The sequence below is a fragment of the Talpa occidentalis genome, unplaced genomic scaffold (genome assembly GCF_014898055.3).
Source record: "Talpa occidentalis isolate TD23 unplaced genomic scaffold, MPIMG_talOcc4v2.1 talOcc4.7, whole genome shotgun sequence".
Lineage (NCBI taxonomy): Eukaryota > Metazoa > Chordata > Mammalia > Eulipotyphla > Talpidae > Talpa > Talpa occidentalis.
The window spans coordinates 116048196-116067692 of NW_023605083.1; positions in this window are offsets into that span (position 1 = coordinate 116048196).

The window sequence follows — 19497 nt, forward strand, 5'->3', positions numbered from 1 at the left end:
GAATATGTCCGGTCTCCGTTTTCTTTTTCCTTATCAAAAAACTAAGGAGATGAATATCCACGATGCAGTGCTGTTGAGGAATAAAAGAGATGACAGAGGGGAAAGTGCTTATTAGCATATTCTTCTTCCTTTCCCTCCGTGTGTCCTGGGGAATTGCCTGCTTCTTCCTAGTGTCACAGACCAGGAAACTTCTGTGGGATCCGATAAGACAGTGGGCATCCATGTGCCCCTCACACCATGTCAGCTATTGGGAAGGGGGCATTGGGATCACCATGGGCCCCAACCTACTTTGATTCAAGCAAAATGCAAGAAGAATTGAGTTCTGGGCTCTTCTCTCCAGTAACCCAGATACCTTGACTTAACCCAGCATTCAGGAAGCTATATTCGAGGTTGGGGTACAAGTTAGGTGGGAAAATTCCAAAGGGTGTTTTTTACAAGGGATTTGTGCCTGAGTCTTGTTTGTGCCACTGTCTGCCCAAGTCCCTTCAAATCCCCAGCTCTGCATTTCCCCACCCTCACAATGAGGGCTGAGTCTTATCAGCTGTTTGCCAGCTGTGCTAGGAGTCCAGCGGGTCCCCCAGAGCGGCAGTGACTTTATCCAGCCTACATCAGCACCCAAGTCACTGCTGTCCTGTGAAGGAAAGATTCCATGGCTGCAGTAGTTTGTAATCCTCTGGCCTGGAAGCAGTTCTCAAAAGTTCCCTTCCTCTCTCAAGTGTGTTTCGACCAAGCTGGGCAGGGCCGTGGCCTCTCTTTACCACCAGATGGCAGCAACCTGCCTGCTGCTGCAGGTGCCAGGCTGTGTGGACAAGAACAAGATGTTCAGAAAAAAGATTCCAGGGAAGGAACAAGGAGAATGTTAGCCCCAGCAAGGAGAATAAGTAAATAGGTTGAGGTGACCCTCTGCAGACAACTTCCTGATATAGAACCTCCTGGGCATCTGTGGCTGTAAATACACTCAGCGTCCCGTCCCAACCACCTGCCAAACTGGTGCTTCCCCTGTCTTTGCCAGGTGGGAGATCATCATACACAGAAGCTTAACTCTTTGTTAAACCTAGGAGCCTCCCAGGGTACTTGACACTTAGGTTTTGGCAGCTTGAGGTTAGTTTGGGGAGTTCTCCCAGTTGTTAAAAAGTGAATGAGGAAGGGGTCTCCCAGGTGGCGCAAGGGGTTAAGTCTCAACACTATGAAGCAATCCACAGCTACTGCAGCACAAGTTCAATCCCCTGCCAAGGGGGTGACCCACATGGCACAGCAGACCTCTCCTGTCTCTTCTGCTGCTTCCCCCAGCAGTGTGTTTCAGTAGATCTGCCTGTTCTGTTCCCTACTCTGTCTCTGGCAAATCCTCTCACCTGCCCCTCACCTCTGGCCTACACCCCAGCTCTTGTATGCATAAATAAATAAATCTTTAAAAAAAAAAAAAAGGACTAAGGCCAGTGACCGTTTATTGAGGTGTGGTCTATTATTTGTCTTCTTGCTACAGAGCTTAGCTCCTTGTTCAGTTCAGCTCAATAGTTAAATGATGAGGCTGTGAAATGGGGGAAGAAATAGGTGAAAGGAATGGTTGAAAGGAAGCCAGAGACAGTGCAAATGTTTGCCATAAGGAATCCACAAGGTAGTGTGTAGAATCAATCAGCTATGCAATCTGACTGATGGGTACAGATCTTCAAGCAGAGCTTTTCCCCATCTCCTCCCATCTATTTCCCTAAAGAATCTGTGATCCTAGCCTATATCCTGTTTTATCTGAAAATGCACACTGCCTGACTCATTAAATTGTCTTTCAAATAATACTGGTTTAATATTTTTGGGTGATAGAAGTATAAAGAATAAAGCAATGGACCACAAATCCATTGCCCAAGGTAATCATGTATCCCTGCATATAGAAATATATAAAATTCACATATGTATAACTATATATTTACAACTATATATGACTATAAAATATAGTTATATATGATGGATAACCAAGAAGTGAAAACAATGTAGAAAGATAAATAATGAAAAATGAAAGTCTGGGCCTCCCCAGTGGCGCAGCGGTTGAGTGCTGGGTTGCGAAGCTGCCCGCGGCCTCTGCGGCGCCAGTTCGATCCCCTGCTGCTCCCCGGCCACCAGAGGAGGGTCCCACATGGCGTGCAGACCTCTCCTGCCGCCCGCTGCTCCCCTCAGCAGTGTGCTTCGGTCCTTCTGCCTGCTCTGCTCCCCGCTCTGGCTCTGGTGAATTCTCTCACCCTCCCGCGCTTCTGACTGTACCCAGTGCATGTATAAACAAACAAAACAAACAAACAAACAAATAAATAAATAAATAAAAACATGCCTCTATAAAAAAAAATTAAAAAAAAATAAAAAATAAAATAAAAAAAGAAAAATGAAAGTCTTTCCACCACTGTTCTCCCCCAAAGTAACACTGTTAGTTTGTGTCCAGAAAAAAAAACCAACAAGCATGCATTTGGCGTTACAAGTATCTCTAAGCCTATATGACGATCTCCCTTGGGGATCTATTTATGAAAAGGGAATGGCACTGTCCCACACTTGCTGTTTTCATTTACTGAAATATCCTGGACATCTCATCACATACTAATCTGCCCCTTTCTGTGAACGGCTGCAGTGTCCCCTGGTATGGCCCCACCGGTATGTTGTCACCAGTGGCTTTGGAGGACTTGGTGGTTTTCAAGTCCTGTTGCTAGCAAACCCGCAATGCATGCTGCTTGGTTTTTGAAAGGGTCCAGTGATCTCTGCACAAGATTTCACTAGAGGGCAAAAGGGAGGTGCCTAACTAAGGTCCTAGGAAATGCCTGCGCCCCTGCAGCTGCCAAGCTTTCATATTATGAGTGCTTTGGGGAAGTCGTACTCCACCTCCTGGCCCTGCCTAGCTGGCATGGCTGCCACCAGGTCAGCCATCTGAGGGTGGCTGCCCAAAGATGAGTCCCTAAGTCTTCCAGCTGGATGAGTGTTTGCAGGGTTGACTGATGGGCTCCCTGGGGCTCTTGGTTCCGGCTGGGCTTGCTCTGTTTAGCGGGTGTTCACGCTGCCACAGGGTGCTGCACTGAGATTCACAAACAAACAGGAAGCCGGTCCACTTCCTCCTTGCTGGGGCTGGCCTCCCGTCCATATTGCCTTGTTAGCCCAGTGGGGACGAAGCAGCTGGGGTTCACAGACAGCTTCCTGACAGGCTATGGGGAAGTTCTGGGTCCCACTGCTCCACGGCTCTGTGCAGTCCGGTTTGCCCAGCTGGGACAGCCTTACTGACAAAAGCGTGGCTCTTATTTTTCCCTTCAGGAAGCCTTTTCTGAGAACACCCCTGTTTGGGTTGCCCTTGCCATGTAGATTCTGAGTTAGAATTCTTTTGAACTTGAAGTCAGCAGCTCTTAGGGGTCGGTGCTGTGACAGTACCTTCTCCCTGCAGGCATCCCTGACACGTTTTCTTCTGCCTCCCCCAGCACCCAACCAGCGTGCCCTCTGTTCACAGGAAATGCCCAGTAAGTGCAGACTGAATGGCTGGCCAGCTCCAAGAGAAGGCAAGGAGGTGGAGCGGTGTGGCAGCACCACTCACTGGGGCCACTTGGGCCTAAGGGGTAGCCCAACAGAAAGGCGTGGGGGTGGGGGTCAGTTAGGATAGTGGGGGAGTCTGGATGGTGCTGCAGATATTCTGACTAGTCAGCTTGAATGCCCCTACATGGAAAATCATTCCCTTATCAGTTACCCCATATATTATACAGGGGGTGCTCATTTTAAGGAACTCAAATTTTTTAAAAATATTTATTTATTTATGTATGTAAGAACTGGGGTACAGGCCAGAGGTGTGGATAGTAAGAGGATTCACCAGAGACAGAGTGGAGAACAGAATAGGCAGATTGACTGAATTACACTGCTGAGAGGAGCAGGAGAGGTCTGCTGCGCCATGTGGGTTGCTCCCTGGCTGGCCAGGGGATCGAACTCTTGCTGCAATGGCTGCGGATTGCTTCATAGGTTGTGTCTTAACCCCTTGCGCCACCAGGGAGGCCCCAGGAACTCAAATTTTTAAAACACAGTTAACAAAAGCAATGCTGAATATATTTCATCCTGGTTGCAGCGGCACCCCGGGCCATGCTTGGACTATCAGTTACTTAGGAGAACTTTAGTTGTGGGCCCAGCAGCCTGCAGGGAGTCCTCAGCTCTGATATCAACTTCATTTAATTGCCACTGTTCCTTTTTTTGTTTCTTTGTTTGGTTGTTTTGTTTTGTTATTTATTTATTTATTTATTTATACAAGCACTAGGTACAGTCAGAAGCGCAGGCGGGTAAAAGAATTCACCAGAGCCAGAGCAGGGAACAGAACAGGCAGACGGATGAATCACACTGCTGAGGGGAGCAGTGGGCGTGGCAGGAGAGGCCTGTCACGCCATGTGGGACCCTCGCTAGTGGCTGGGGATTGAACTGGCACTGCAGAGGCTGCAGGCAGCTTCGCAGCCCAGCGCTCAACCGCTGCACCACCAGGGGAGGCCCACCACTGTTCTCTTTTTGAAGAAGCTGGACACCAACATCAAATTTAAAAACAATGACAATGAAAGGCTAAAAGTCCAGTTATCACACCTTTGTAGTTCTGTGGCTTCAAACAAACATCTCTGTTAAGTGCTTGGGGTGCAGAGAAGTGAGGCCTGAGTTGCAGACAAGGCTGAGGATGGAGTGGAGAATGAGCGGTGTAGTGGCAGGAGTTGGGGACTGAGCTAGGAGATGAGGCGAACGGGGCTTGCTGGTCTCCAGCAGAAACTTCTGGCTGTGAGAGGAGGCAGAAGGGAGCTCTGGGCCTCTGAGTCACATCTCCAAATCGGAGGGAGATGCGCAGTCCACACCAGCTCTGGAAGCCTCCTCATGCCACTGAAGGGACCAAGAGCCACCCTGGTGGCTGTTCTGAGGACCCATGAGTTCTAGGTGCTCCTCTGGCCCCACAGTTTTCATAGCAACCCCCCCTGGGGTGGTGGGTCCCCTTCAGGCCTGTGCACTGTCCAAGGCCACAGCCGGCAGCCAGCTTAGGGTGTTTACTCCAGAAGCTAACACAGCTGGGTTGAGGAGGAGGACAAAGGCTGGGTCCAGCACTGAGGAAAACAAAATAGCACCCAGCCCTCCCCTCACGCCAGCAGCCCCGCCCAATCCCCTGTCGGACAATGAGAGGTAAGTAGAAACCTCAGGTTAAAAATACCCGTGCAGAGAAAGAAGAACAGGAAGGAAGTGTGGGGAGGCAAAGCAGAAGAGAAAAAAGGCCCAAGAGAAGGAGAAGGGTGTGTCATTAAATGGCCGGAAACTGATCAGGTGGGACAGGTGGGCGTCACCCTCCATGTCCTGGAAGGTCTGGTGGCCAGGGGATGGGGTCCTGGTGGGGTTCACCTTCTTGGGCCTGATTCAGGCAGACCCTCCCAGAGAAATGATTTTGATCCACTGAGACTATGGTTGAGATCCCCAAAAAAACTTAGCCCAGAATGAAGTGGGCTGGCGAAGGCCTCCCACTGGAGAGCAGGGCATGGGTGATCAGAGGGGAGACCATCATGCCTGTGGCACTCTCTGGTAGGAGAGCCAGACCCTCAGCCCTGGGCTGGTAGAAGGGGGTGCAGCTGGGAACAGGTGCTCCTGTGGAGCACTAGCTCCACTAGGCCCTCCACTTTCTGCCTTCCTTGTTGGAAGGTGCCAGGTGAACTGGTCTTGGAGAGTAAGGCTCAGCAGGCCAGGAAGAGGGAATGTGAAAACTCCCCGCGTGAGAAAGAGCCTGGTATCCTAGGCGGCCGCTCCTGGGCAGTTGTGGGCATAGGGAGGGTGGCTGGGGGAACTGTGTGGAAAGGTCAGTCCGGCTGCTCACTAGACTTTGCCAAGAATTCACACCTTAGGCTTGAGGCAAATGGAGAGGCTCAGAAGAGGGGACGCCCAAATCAAACTTGTGTATTTGAAAGAATTCTCTACCAGAAATGTGGCAGGCAAATGAAGGGAGAAAGAACAGTGGCAGATGGCAGAGTGGCCATCTGGTAAGTGGCCCCATCTATGGTCAGGGCCAGAGACGACCCTGGAGGGCCCGTACAAAGTGGGCTTCTTTGGAAAACTGACAAGGAGGAAGGAGAGGAGACCAACTCCCCCTGCTGTCTGGCCTGACATCTCTGGACTGGACACTGAGCATTTAGTGGTGAACTTAATGGAGGTAAGGAATAAAAGGAGAGAATGACCTTTACAAAGATGGTTCCAGAAAGGATGAGCTTGAGGTGGCAGAGAAAGCCAGAAGGGGCAGAGGAGGGAGTAGAAACAGAAAGTGCAGTGACAGAAATGAGATGGGGTGGCAGAAAGTTCCCTTCAGAGGGAGACAAGGAAGCTCCTCTACTATTTTAACATATGGACAGACACTGAGGTGATGGCCTTGTGTGTGGGGGGGCCAGGGAAGTGTACGAGAGGGACGGACAGAACTCCCTCCCTCTTTAGTTCATGGCTAGAAAACTGCCAAGCATCACTGTATACATTATCCATTTGAATGACATCATGGATGACACTACAACTGAAACCAAATTAACCTTCACACAATGGACAAGGGGCTTCAAAAGATTCCTGCAAAGAAGTTGCACTTCGGGGATCACCCTAATTCAGCAGGCACTAACACGAGAAGATGGCAAAGCTGGCACTTCTCATATGGGCACTGTGTCAGCCCATCATGAGGTTAAAAGCAGGACCATCTGCCTGGTCTAACATGGAGGAGAGCCACAGAGCTCTCTGTGTGACTTGTAACTAGCAAGTGACAGTCGGAAAAGTGAACGTACTCTTCTACCATTGTGAAAAGCGAGCCTCACCCCAAGGATATAATGTGTCTTGAGATACAATGAGAGTAGGTTGTGTGTACGGCTTGTAAATAATTGAGCATATATTACAGGTGAACATATATTACAAAGGTTATTGCTGAGGAGAGGTGACTTCTCAGGATGGGAGGCATCATCTCACAGGGATTTGATTTGGGCAGAAGTACTTCAGGGGTGAGTTTTGGGTCTGGGAATGAAATGGTTTCCGGCATTATCAGTTCGACACATCTGAAATGCTATGTGTTAGAACAAAGGATGCTTGTATTCCAGACTGCGGCCGCAATGGCTCATTTCTCTTTCATCGCCTGGGTCCTTCTCTTCCTTCTGGAGATGAGAGAGATTAGTTGAGCTCTCCGGAGAAAAACATTAAGTAAATACAAGGCATTGCGGAAACTGTTGTTACTATTATTAACAACACGAATGGGCAGCCTGGCTCCACCGGGTGCTGATAGGGACCCTGGTGAGAAGTTTCTAAACACATCCAGCCTTGGTCTGCTAGGCCACTTGGACTCAGGGGTCCTTCTGGCATATGAGTCCTAAGGGGCACTGAGGCTGCTCGACCTTAGAAAAACACCTCGTTGGAGTTGCCATCTTTGAGCAAGAAGCCACCTGCGGGCCTCTTTAGTGGCACAAGGAGTTAAGATGCAACCTGTGAAGCTCACCGCAGTCACTGCAGCACGAGTTCAATCCCTGGCCAGGGAGCTACCCACATGGCACAGCAGACCTCTCCTGTCTCACCTGCTGCTCCCCTCAGCAGTGTATTTCAGTCAGTCCACCTGTTCTGTTGCCCACTCTGTCTCTGGTGAATTCTCTCACCCCCCACAACTCTGGCCTGTACCCCAGTTCTTGTATGTATAAATAAATAAATCTTAAAAAAAAAAAAAAAGAAGAAGAAGCCACCTGCTCCTAGGCCAAGTCCAAGGTCAGAATGGACCAGCAACTGGTTGAGGAGAGCATTCTATATGTCTACCCAGGAGATGAAGCCAAGGCCCGAAGCCCTTCAATGGAGACCTGGTACCTATAACCCGTCTGGATGTAGACAGGGCTGGGGAAGATACACCCCATGGAATTTTGTACTCAAGAATCATTTCAAGTAATTTTTGTATTCAAGTAATTTTTTCAAAGCATGTTTGTGTGGGGCAGTAAAGTGGGTAGGGATGGTTATTCCCACAACTCATAGGTTGAGCACATTCCTCTGTGTAAGTTGCTATACGGGGACATGAAGGCACAAAGATAAAACAGACCCCAGGACACTGATGAGCCAATGGTCAAAAATGTGCAAACAACCAACCCTCTGGGGTGGGCACAGGGAGCTTGAAAGAGTCAAGCTCCATCCAAAGTATGAGGAGGGTCAGGCAGAGACGTGGAGGAAACCTCTGGCTTCTGGGTCTGGGAGCTTGGAGGGTCTGGTGAGGAGAACATGGAGGAAATGATACTCTCGAAGAAGGACTGAAGGGACAGGACATGTGTACTCCCAGCTGGCATCTGGAGGGCGAAGGGTAGGATTGTATATCCTACCAGATTGTATATCCAACCAGATCTCAGACAGTTGCATGCTGGACTTACTTTCTCTTTAAGGAGCAAAAGGGAGTCTTGCGGAATTTGGGGCCAGGTAAGGCAGGGGACTGAGAAGTTAAAAACAAAACTTTTCAGGGTCCCATGGCCAGTTAGTTGTAGCCCAGCCAGCCAGGACTTGAATTCAGATTTGTATTGACACAGGCAAAGCTCCTGGACCTTGCACTGATCAGACATTGCTGGGTCTGTGGGAAAGTGCTCCGGGCCAGGGGCGGGCCGACTGCTTCTCTGGGAAACCCTGGAGCCCAAGTTCCAGAGTTGCTGAGCTTCCTACCCTTCAGCTGGCTTGGGTCTTGTTGAGCTGAATCTTCCCATGGAACCTGGATAGTGGGTGAGCCGGTAACTGCACTACTTTCTTGGGAACCCAAATAGGCTGGGCTGGGAATGGCAGTGTGGGATCGCTGCAATAAAATGAAGGGAGAGGAGCCCTTGGAGTGTCCGGGGTGTGGGGCGCACAGGGCGTGGGGCCTTGCATTCCTGGATGGTTAAGACGCCACAGCTGATGATTATCATTATTATTCCTGCTCTGGCTTCTCCGAGCTTTCATCCTGCAGGACCCTGCCTTCCTGGGCCAGCTTCATCAACTAGCAAGGCCTCCTGGGGTGGGGCAGGGCCGGCAGCTCCTGGCTGCAGGGAATACAACCTGACCTTGGATTTTTTTTTCCCCCACTGAGCTCAGGGAACTTCCTAGTGCTAGGTAAACTGCTAACCCTAGAAGCATGAGCAAAATTTCTCAAAGGGGAAACTGAGGCCAGAGCTAGGAAACAATTAGAAGGGGGTCCCCTGGGAGAGACTCTCTCTAGCCCCTGCCATTCCCTACACACTAGACCATGCTTGTCCTCACCCAATTGGGGCAGATCTTGTCAGCCTGGAGGGAAGCCAGGAAAGGTGTGGATTCTAGAAGAGAGAACTGGGCTAGGGCCAGGACAGCAGAGCTAGTACCCTCCTTGCCAGGTGCTGCGGGCATCATGAGGTCAGCTCCTGGTTTCGCGTCTCTCTGGAAGATTCTGCCATAAGGGTGGATCTTCCCCAAGCCCCTGAGGGAGGACGACGCTACAGACTTGCAAAGTGCCCAGCTCCTCAGAGGCTGCTTTCAGCATCCCGGGAGAGAAAGAACCTGGGGCTCATAAAGATGGGCCAGGCCCATGGGGCAGACAACCAGACGATGGCTCAGAGACTGGGAAAGGTGCGTGCACGCTCTCGCACATTTGCTAACACCCAGCTCCCAGTGGTGACATGTCCCTGCCTGCCATGATGAGATCAAAGAGAGAGAGACTAGAAGGAAATGTGAAGGACACCCTGATGACTGGGTGGGGGGCTGAGTGGAATCTATAAGACTTATGAATCCAGGCTGGCAGCCCGAACCCCCAGAAGGAGGGCATGAGCAGACAGGCTTTGTGCTGAGACCCTGCCCATAGGTGCTCGAGTCACCTTTCCCACTACTTGCACTCTACAGAGAGTGTCACGATCTTTGAAAAAATTCTTTGGGCTTAAAGGAAAGGAAGCACAGCACAGAAGAGTAGGCCAGGGAAGCTGGAGGAGAGAAGATGGAAAACAGGGCTTCGGGGGACCTCCACGAGCACTCTCATCCTGGGCTTCCTAGTGCTGGCAAATTCGCCCTGCACTCACTTGCCAAGTGTTTATTAAGCAGCTACTATATGCAAGGTGCCCTGCTCACGTGTGGGTGAGGATGCATAAGACATGGCCTCTGCCCTCAGCAGCCACTCTCTGGAGAAAACCTTTTTGATTTCACCCCCGCTGCACAATACCAGAACCCTGAGCTGGGTCCCAAGGCATCTTCTTCCTCTCTGGCTCATTTGGATCATGTTTGCACTGGCACTGGCTTCTGTTCTCTGTGTTCGCACACAGGAGGCAGCTCACAAGGTGGGGGTTTTCTGCCCCCACCTGGTTGAAACACTCAGCTGTCAGCCACAGAAGTCAGTTCGTGAGCTTTGCCACAGTGATTAGGCTCCAAGACACTCTGTTCTTTGGTGATCCTGTCCTCTTCCAGATCAAATATGGCCAGGCCTGTAAAGCCTCCGCCCAATGCCTTCGCTCATTGGAGACCTGAAGAGCCTGCCGTGCGCGGCTCCTGCTGCTTATCAGATTCAATTTGAACTTTCGGGCCAGTTTCCAGGGCCCTCCCATGCGTTTCCAGATTATTATTATTACCCAACTACATGCCAGTGTTGGTAAAGTAACTCTCTACATTTGAGCCAGAGTGAACAGTTCTCAAAAAGCATCATGTCCACATTTATAGTTGATTTATTCAACAAACATTTATGGAACAGTTGCTGTGTACCAGGTACTGTGACCGGTACTGAGGCAGGTTCTGATGGTGACTAGGACAAGAGGTGCCTCCAGGCTTGGGCAGCCCATGTACAGAATGTGCCCCAGTCCCTGCGGGTCTGCACTTCCCCTGTGGCCTCACAGATTGTTCTTACTTGCTGCCTCCTACCTACATTGTTTGTTTTTATTTTATGGCAGTAGCATTGCACTGTAACATTGTATATATTTCAGGTGTACCACATTATAAGTCAGTCTGTATTTGTAACATTAAATTCACCACTAAAAGTCCAATTCTATCCTTCATCTTTTGCACAGCCGACCTCCTCTCCCTCTCATGACCACTGATGCTTGGGTTCTTCACAGAACCAAGTATGCCCGGCTATGGAGGAAGGGAGAATATTACTACAGCAGGTTCACAGAGTAAGATCCCAAAGGTCCTAGGCACAATCTGCTCCCCACCCCTGAGAGAGGGGTGGGCGAGGTCCCTACCTTCCCAGATTCAGTCTCCTAGGGAAGTGACACAGGAAGCAGGGATGGAAACAAGAGCCTAAGAATTTTGTGCACAAAGCCTTTAGGCAGTGAAATTGAATAAGGATGCAAAAGGCACTTCCCATTTCACTGTCAGGAAGTATCAGATTCTGCACCCCATCCAGAAAGCAGCCACCTTGTTGGGTGTGAAATCCACCTCCTCTGTTCTCTGAGTAAATTGTCCATGACAGGTGGGGCTGCCACGTTTCATTCTGCAACTTGCCCGTGAATGACGCTGTGACCCCTCATGCAGTTGTTGGTGTTGAGTCAGTGTTTAACCACTGTAATTGGCAGAAGTGCCTTCCAACTGTCTCACCAAATTGAGACACTGCAGATTCCAGCCTCCAGCTTGCCCGCCGCCCTCTGCAGAATGGAGAAAACAAGGAAAAGTTGTAAAAGATGCTCTACTATGAACTCTCTTTAAAGAAACTTTTATAAACTGACATAAGTAAAGGCCTTTGGATCTGATGAGCATCCCCTATGGAAATTTTTTTTTAAAGGAATTTTTTTTTTTAAGATTTATTTATTTATTTATACATGCAAGCACTGGGTACAGTCAGAAGCGCGGGAGGGTGAGAGAATTCACCAGAGCCAGAGCGGGGAGCAGAGCAGGCAGAGGGACCGAAGTACACTGCTGAGGGGAGCAGCGGGCGGCAGGAGAGGTCTGCGCGCCATGTGGGACCCTCCTGTGGTAGCCGGGGAGCAGCAGGGGATTGAACCGGCCTCGCAGAGGCTGCGGGCAGCTTTGCAACCCCAGCGCTCAACCGCTGCACCACCAGGGAGGCCCCCCCTATGGAAATTTTTTAGAGGATGTGATGGCAGGGCTGGGGGGAGAGAAAAGAAGACAGAGCTCCTTAACATGCTTGAATTCAAGCCTCCTGCGGCCCTCTCTCGGGGTGGGGTTCTCCCCTCCTGCCCCTCCTCCCCCCCACCGCGGCTTGGTGCCTCTGTCACATAGAGAACAACATTCCTGGTGGTGGCACTGGAACAGGCCCCAGATGATGGGGTGGAGGGTGAGGGGGCCGTGCCTACCAGGTGCAGTGGTAAAGCCTTCCTTTTAGATGCCTGGTAAACATGAAAGTGATGTCAGCGCCAGAATGAGAAAAGCATGGAGAAATGAAATTTCCAAAGACTGCTACCCTAAGCTCATGGGAGCAAGTCACTGTGTTGGAAGAAGTCCCCACCACTTTCTTCATACTCGCCTCTTGCCTTACCCTCCAGAATCTAAAACAGCAAGTCCCAGAAGGACATCTTGGTTCCCTCTTCCAGACTCAAGGCTTCTGTCCACCTAGACTGAGCTAAAGCCCAACACAGAGCCTTTAGGGCCACGTTCTCAACAAGTCAATCTCGTTTGTAGGCCCTTTTTCTGAATTCCCATTGGATTCCATTAACCTGCGTGAGCTTGGTGATCACACAGCATCTGTGCGTAGGGGGTATGACTCATGTGTCCTCAGCCAGGCTGCTGTGTCCCCAGCGCCAGGCCATCCCTCGAGTTGGAGTCCCCCAGAACACTCAGCCCAGGGCTGGCACATAATGGGCCTTTATTGAGACTCGTTGGCCTTCCTCTTCTCGTTAAACATCAGAGAATTACACAGGAAAAAATTCATAGTGTAATAAATGTGAATAAGCCCTTATTTGGGTGGAGTAACCATCTTATACATCAGAGAATTCCTACTGCAAAGAGACCTGTATCTGCTGTGTCTGTGGGAGAGCCCTCGGGTGAGTTTGGAGGCTCAAAGGCACCTTTGACTCAGTGTCACAGAAGTCAATTACAGGAACTCAGCTACTGTGGGATGACACCCAATATCAGGCTGCACACTGGAGAGAAACCATGAATCAGAAGAATGGGGAAGCCTTCCCTGAGATCTTCACCAACCACCATCTAAGCAGAGAGGAGTGTAGGGCATGGAGGGCCCGAGGGGGTGTGAAGGAAGCACAGCTCCTGTCTTTGCCCAGCCTGTCTCTAATAACTGCCCCCAGTTGAAGAGATTGAGACTTGGAGAGGAAGCATTAAACACCGTGAGTACAACTGGAATACTAGGAAGCTGGTTAGCACCGTTTTCTTTTTTGGTTTTTGTTGTTGTTTTTTTTGTTTTTTTGGTTTTTTTTGTAATTTATTTATTTAGGCATACAAGAACTGGGGTACAGGCCAGAGGTGTGGGGGTGAGAGAATTTACCAGAGACAGAGTGGGGCACAGAACAGGCGGACTGACTGGAAATACACTGCTGAGGGGAGCAGCAGGCGAGTCAGGAGAGGTCTGCTGTGCCATGTGGGTAGCAGCAGACCAGGGATGGAACTCGTGCTGCAGTGGCTGTGGACAGCTTCATAGGTTGCGTCTTAAGCCCTTGCACCACCAGAAAGGCCCTGTTTTCTTTTTTGAACTTGAAACACTTTCATGTCTGATGGCCTTTGTCTTCATCACCAGGGAAGGGCAGGGAGGATTCCCACATGCTGGTTATCGATGGAGAAATGGGGGTGGGGGGTGCTGCGTCACTGGTCTAGGGCACAGGACAGAATAAGAGCTTGAATCTCTGGGGACCATTATTTGATGTGGGAGGCAAACATTGCATTGGGGAAAGTTCCTTTCTCTCCCTTCCTCCCTCCCTTCTTGTCTATATCCTTTTGAAGACCTGCACCCTCAAATAGTTTATAATCCAGGTCCCCACAATATGAGAGCTGCTTTAAAGGAGCACATGAATGCAGCAGAGGCACAGGAAAGGAGCCCTAGATTCCTTTGGGGAAGCAGGAAAGGCTTCACAGAGGAGGTATTGTTTGGGCTGACACGTAAAGAATGAGGTGTTTGCCAGACAAACCAGGAGGAGAGTGTTCCAGGTGGAAGAAACGGCACGAGCAGAGGCATGGACAGCAGAATGGGTAAGGCCTGGGAGGATCCCCAAGAAGTTCAGCATATAGAGCATGGGGGCTAGGGGTGAGGTTGGCTGGACAGTGGTAGGCAGGGGCAGATACATAACACTAGGTCCTTGAATACTTGCAAAGCAGTTTAAAGTTCCCTTTTAAGCAAAGGGAACAATAAAAAAAAATTTAAAAAAAAAAAAAAAAAAGCAAAGGGCGCTATATTATTTCCTCCTGCTGCTGGAAAAATGACCACAAATGTGAGAGGCTTGCCACAACATGTGGGACAGTTCTAGAGATCAGAAGTTTCACTGGGCCAAAATCAAGGTGTTGGCAGACTGGGTTCCTTCTGCTGACTCTGGGGGAAAGTCAGTTCTTTGCCTATTCCAGTTTCTAGAGGCTCCCCACATTCCTTGCTTTATATCCCATCTTGAAAGTCAGTGTTCTGTCATCCTGGCTTCTGCTTCCATGGCCACATCTTCTCTTACTCTAATGCTCATGGCTCCCTCTTTTAAGGACCTTTGTGGTTTACTTGGACCTACCAGTTCATCCAAGATAGTCTGAGTCTCAAGATTCTGAATGTAACCCATTTGCAAAGTCCCTTTTGTCATGGAAGGTGACATGGATTGCCATGTAAAGTGACCAGGAACCAGGCTGTGGGCATCTTTGTGGAAAGGCCACAGAGTCATTGAAGAATTCTGAACAGGAGAGTAGAGTGACTGAATTTGAGGTGTTGAGAACAGCAGTGTGGTTAAAAGAGCTGGCTTAGGAATCTGACTACATGGGTCTGCTCCTAAGTATTAACATAAGAGTTATATGAACTGTACCATCTCCTACTTCATTTCTCTCTGCCCTGGTTTCTCATCTGCAAAATGGGGTTACTACCTCAACATAGGGGTACATGGAAGGGTTATATGGGATAAAAGATGTGAAACAGGACAGTGGAAAGCACTGGGAACATCTTGGTGCTCAGGCAGTGCCAGGAACAGTGACCTGGTCAGGAAAAAGTCATTAACAGTTGATGTCCCATGTGGCAGAACTTAGCTTGGGGGACCCACTTCCAGAGGCTATGTGCATGTAGGGAAGGAGGTGCCCAGGCACCAGAAGAGTCTGGCACAGTAGAGACATGCAGTCCCTTTGAGTGGCACCACATTGCTCACCGGAGCACTTAGCTTCTTCCTCTCTATTGGCACAAAGAATGAGGGATGAAGCTGTCCCTGTGTGCCCCTATTTTATGGTGGGGTTTATGAGGGTTGGGGAATCTTAAAGAGTAGGTGATGTCTTTTGTTTGTTTGTTTGTTTTTAAAGATTTATTTCTTTATGCATACAAGAGCTGGGGTGCCAGAGATGCAGGGGGTGAGAGGATTGGCCAGAGACAGAGTGGGGAACAGAACAGGCAGAACTGAAATACACTGCTGAGGGGAGCAGCAGGTGAGACAGGAGAGGTCTACTGCACCATGTGGGTCACCTCCCAGGCTGGGGATTGAACTTGTGCTGCAGTGGATGCAGAAAGCTTCATAGGTTGCATCTTAACCCCTTGCACCACCAGGGAGGCCCTGGTGATGTTTTGTCTTAAGCATTCATCCCTGAGATCTTGGGAACAACTGTTTAGTTTGACATGTGGCCAATTAGAGACCTGGCAACATCCTACCCATCACCCAGTGTGATGATGAGACAGTAGAGCAGACTTGGGGCACCTGATTCTGGGACTGTGCTTCCCCCAACACACCTTTGGCCACCTTCTCTGTTCCTGTTTCCTAGTATCATTGAACTTGAAGCTATCAAAGAATCTCCCTCCTTCCTGTTGCTTTTTTTTCCTTTAAGGAACTCCAAAGGGCTAGATATAGATCTCCTTGAAACTTACCTGCAAGTCAAAACACAGGACACCCAGCTAAATTAGAATTGCAAATGAACAAAGGATAACTTTAGTATATATAAACATTGGATATTACGATATGTCTAGCACTGTTTTCTTAACCAGATTATTTGATTAACCAGAACACTCCATTCCCAGCGTCACCGTATATGTATGTTCTTTGGTATAATCAACAAGGTAGATGGGTATCCAAGTCCTGAAGTTCCAGTACTTTCTTTTTCAAAAAAAAAAAAGATTTATTTATAGAAGAACTGGGGTACAGGCCAGAGGTGCAGGGGGTGGGAGGATTCATCAGAGACAGAGTGGGGGACAGAACAGGCAGACCGGATGAAATACACTGCTGAGGGGAGCAGGAGGCGAGACAGGAGAGGGCTGCTGTGTCCTGTGGGTCAGCTCCCTGGCTGTGGACTGAACTTGTGCTGCAGTGGATGCGGATAGCTTCACAGTGCTGTGCTTAACCCCTTGCGCCACCAGGGAGGCCCAGTTCCAGTACTTTCTTTTTTTTTTTTTTTTTTTTTTATAGAGGCATGTTTTTATTTATTTATTTGTTTGTTCGTTTGTTTTGTTTGTACATGCACTGGGTACAGTCAGAAGCGCGGGAGGGTGAGAGAATTCACCAGAGCCAGAGCGGGGAGCAGAGCAGGCAGAAGGACTGAGGTACACTGCTGAGGGGAGCAGCGGGCGGCAGGAGAGGTCTGCACGCCATGTGGGACCCTCCTCCAGTGGCCGGGGAGCAGCCGGGAATCGAACCGGCGCCGCAGAGGCAGCGGGCAGCCTCGCAACCCAGCGCTCAACCGCTGCGCCACCGGGGAGGCCCCAGTTCCAGTACTTTCTTAATGTCCTTTAAAGGAGCATAGGGAAGGGAAGAAAGGTCATGATCCGGAGGGAAGGCAAGCGTCCCTGTTACCTCTCTATTCATGTGGTGACAGATATTTCTGCAGCCCATCTCTGAGTTCACGTAAGCTCAGTTCCTGCTCTGCACCTCATCCACACCCCCCATCCACCTCCCCATCCTTAGTGGGGAACATCACCCCTGTTATTCCATGACCCAAGGACCCCCAGGATACCCATCCCATTTAAGCATCTTGAGCTGTTGGGATTTTGAAGAACAGCACTAAGCGATGCATGCTCTATGTTGCTATCTTTGATCTTGACTCAGATAATGATGAAGTCTCACCATTCTTCCTTGCTGGGAATGTTAGGGGGAAATGATGTCCTGAGTTAATCCCATACAGGCTTTGTGGACACCACCCCCACTCCAGACTAAAGCCATCAAGACATTGGGAAAGACAAATCCCATCACCACCAAAGGGAAGGTGGCTGGGACCTAAGGGTGGAGTTGGGCAGAAGGAAAAGCAGTCTTTGTCCTGGGTGTTACATGAATCATGAGAAAATGTCTGCAAGGCCAGTCACTGTTGACACTAAGGTTTGCTCAAGCCTCCCAGGCCCTGTCCCACGTGACTTCCCCAATCTAGATAATCCCCCCTCTTTTTTTTTTTTTTTTTTTTTGCTTCCCCCAAGTCCTCTCTCTAAATTTCCCTCCTTGGTTTGTATAGATGCCTGAAGTTGCTTGATTTACCTGTTTGCAGACCAAGGCAAGTAAATAAGAGTTAGCCAATTACCCTAAGTCACTGGTGCAGAGTAGGTGTCTCACATATTATCTCCCCTTCCTCTTTCCAGTGGTTCTTTTGACTCATCCCCAAGGCATGTATACCTGTCCCCCTCACTTAATCCACCTGGAGGATACCACCTGATTGAAATCCTTTTGTTTCCAGAGGATTCAGTGGTGGCTAGAGGTGTCTCTCCCAGGAAAGAGAGCTCCTGCAGGCCAGAGACCTCACCTTACTCAGCTCCTCATCCTCAGACTTCCAGTGCTGTGCCCTGCCTGCCAAGGGGCTCAGGGCTTCATTCGCCAGAGAATCCTGAGCCCCGTCACCCGCAATACTTTCATACGGTCTCTCAGCTAATCCTCCTCACCAGGCCAGGTGGGGCAAGCATGGCTGTCCCCATTTCACAGATGAAGAAACTGAGAGCAGCTCTGGGCCTTGCCTGCCAGTCAGAGACTCACCCAAGAGGCCACTATGTAGTCATCCCCAGGCATCTTGTCCAGGTGCTCTCAGGTGCAGCTGGAGTGTGCACATCAAAATTATTTAGGCACTTGTGGTAGCTGATTTCTACATTTCCACAAGCACCCCATTTGAGCCTCAATTCTAAGTCAATGTAAACATGATAGCAGTTTATGGAGCCCTAAAGGCACCCAGGATTTTACCCCTTTGTAAAAGAACCAGCCCTCCAAGCCCAATGGAAGCAGGTAGAATAGCACAGGTAGTCTGTGTCCTTTTATACCTCCAGTACTTCTAGAAAAAGGTGGCCCTGAGGGCCCAAGAGAATTAATGACTTAATGCCTACAAAGCTCTAGGAACAACTTGCTGCAGATAAGGTCTCATTATCGCTAATTGTTATTATTATTGTTGTTATTGTTATGAACCCAGCCCTATGAAAAGCTGCCACTGCTTTGTCAATGACCTCAGGTCAGGGGTTTAATTAATTCCTCTGAATGCCAGAGGCCCCAGGCATCATGTTCCCGCCCCCACATCCTGTTGCACCTCCTCTGAGTTCTTCCACAGGGTCCTCATCCCATAGGGACCCAAAGGATCATCTTGTCCCTGCCTGAGCGGTTCCATCATTTTTCACTCCTGCCAACAGCTGCCCCTCGCATTCCAGTCCCCAGTTTTGGACACCCTAGTCCTTCTAGCCACTCATGCCCTGTAACCTCAAATACATCCTTTAACCTTTCCTTCCCTCTTCTGTTTCTAAGCTCTCCAACACATTTCTTTCTGTGCCCAGGTCTCAAGAACCAAGTCTTTTGTTGGGGGGATGTGGAAGGGGGAGATGAAAGCAAACAGAGTTCTCTGAGCCCTGCCCCCTCCACAGACACACCATGGAGACCCCACCCCCCACTTCCTGCACTGCATCCCAAGTCTCCCATCCCACCTCCGTGAGAACTTTGGGATTGTTCCTCAGGTGGTGAGGCCGGTTGGGTGGGTTGGCTGGTTTAGGGTTACAGAGTTTGGCACTAACTCACAGGCCCGTGCAGCTGCCTTCCTTAATTAATTAATTCCAATTTTTAAAAACCATCTCTTCAATTGGGCCTCAGCACATGCCTCTGGGGCATATGTCACATCAATTACAGACAACAGTTAAGCGTGCTGCCTAAAAGAATCTGTGAGCCTCTTAAGGGCTCAAACACAGTTCGGTCCTAACTGCCTTAGTTCACTCTGCTGTGGACAGATGGAGGCAGAACTCCCTGGGGAGGGACCCTGCCCCCCAGCTGCCCACACTCCCTAACCCCAGTATTCCACTCTGCCTTTGCTTAGACATCCAGGAAACTGGCATGGTGGCCTGGTTTCTCTAGAATAGGACCAATGTCCTTCAAATTCCAAGTTCTCCACTGTCCTAACTGGTCATCTTGCATAGATAAAGATGTCACTCTGGTCCTCTTAACTGAGTTGATCTGCCCTTTTTCTTTCAGTAGAGATGGTATATGCAGAGGTAATGCTTTTACAATGGTT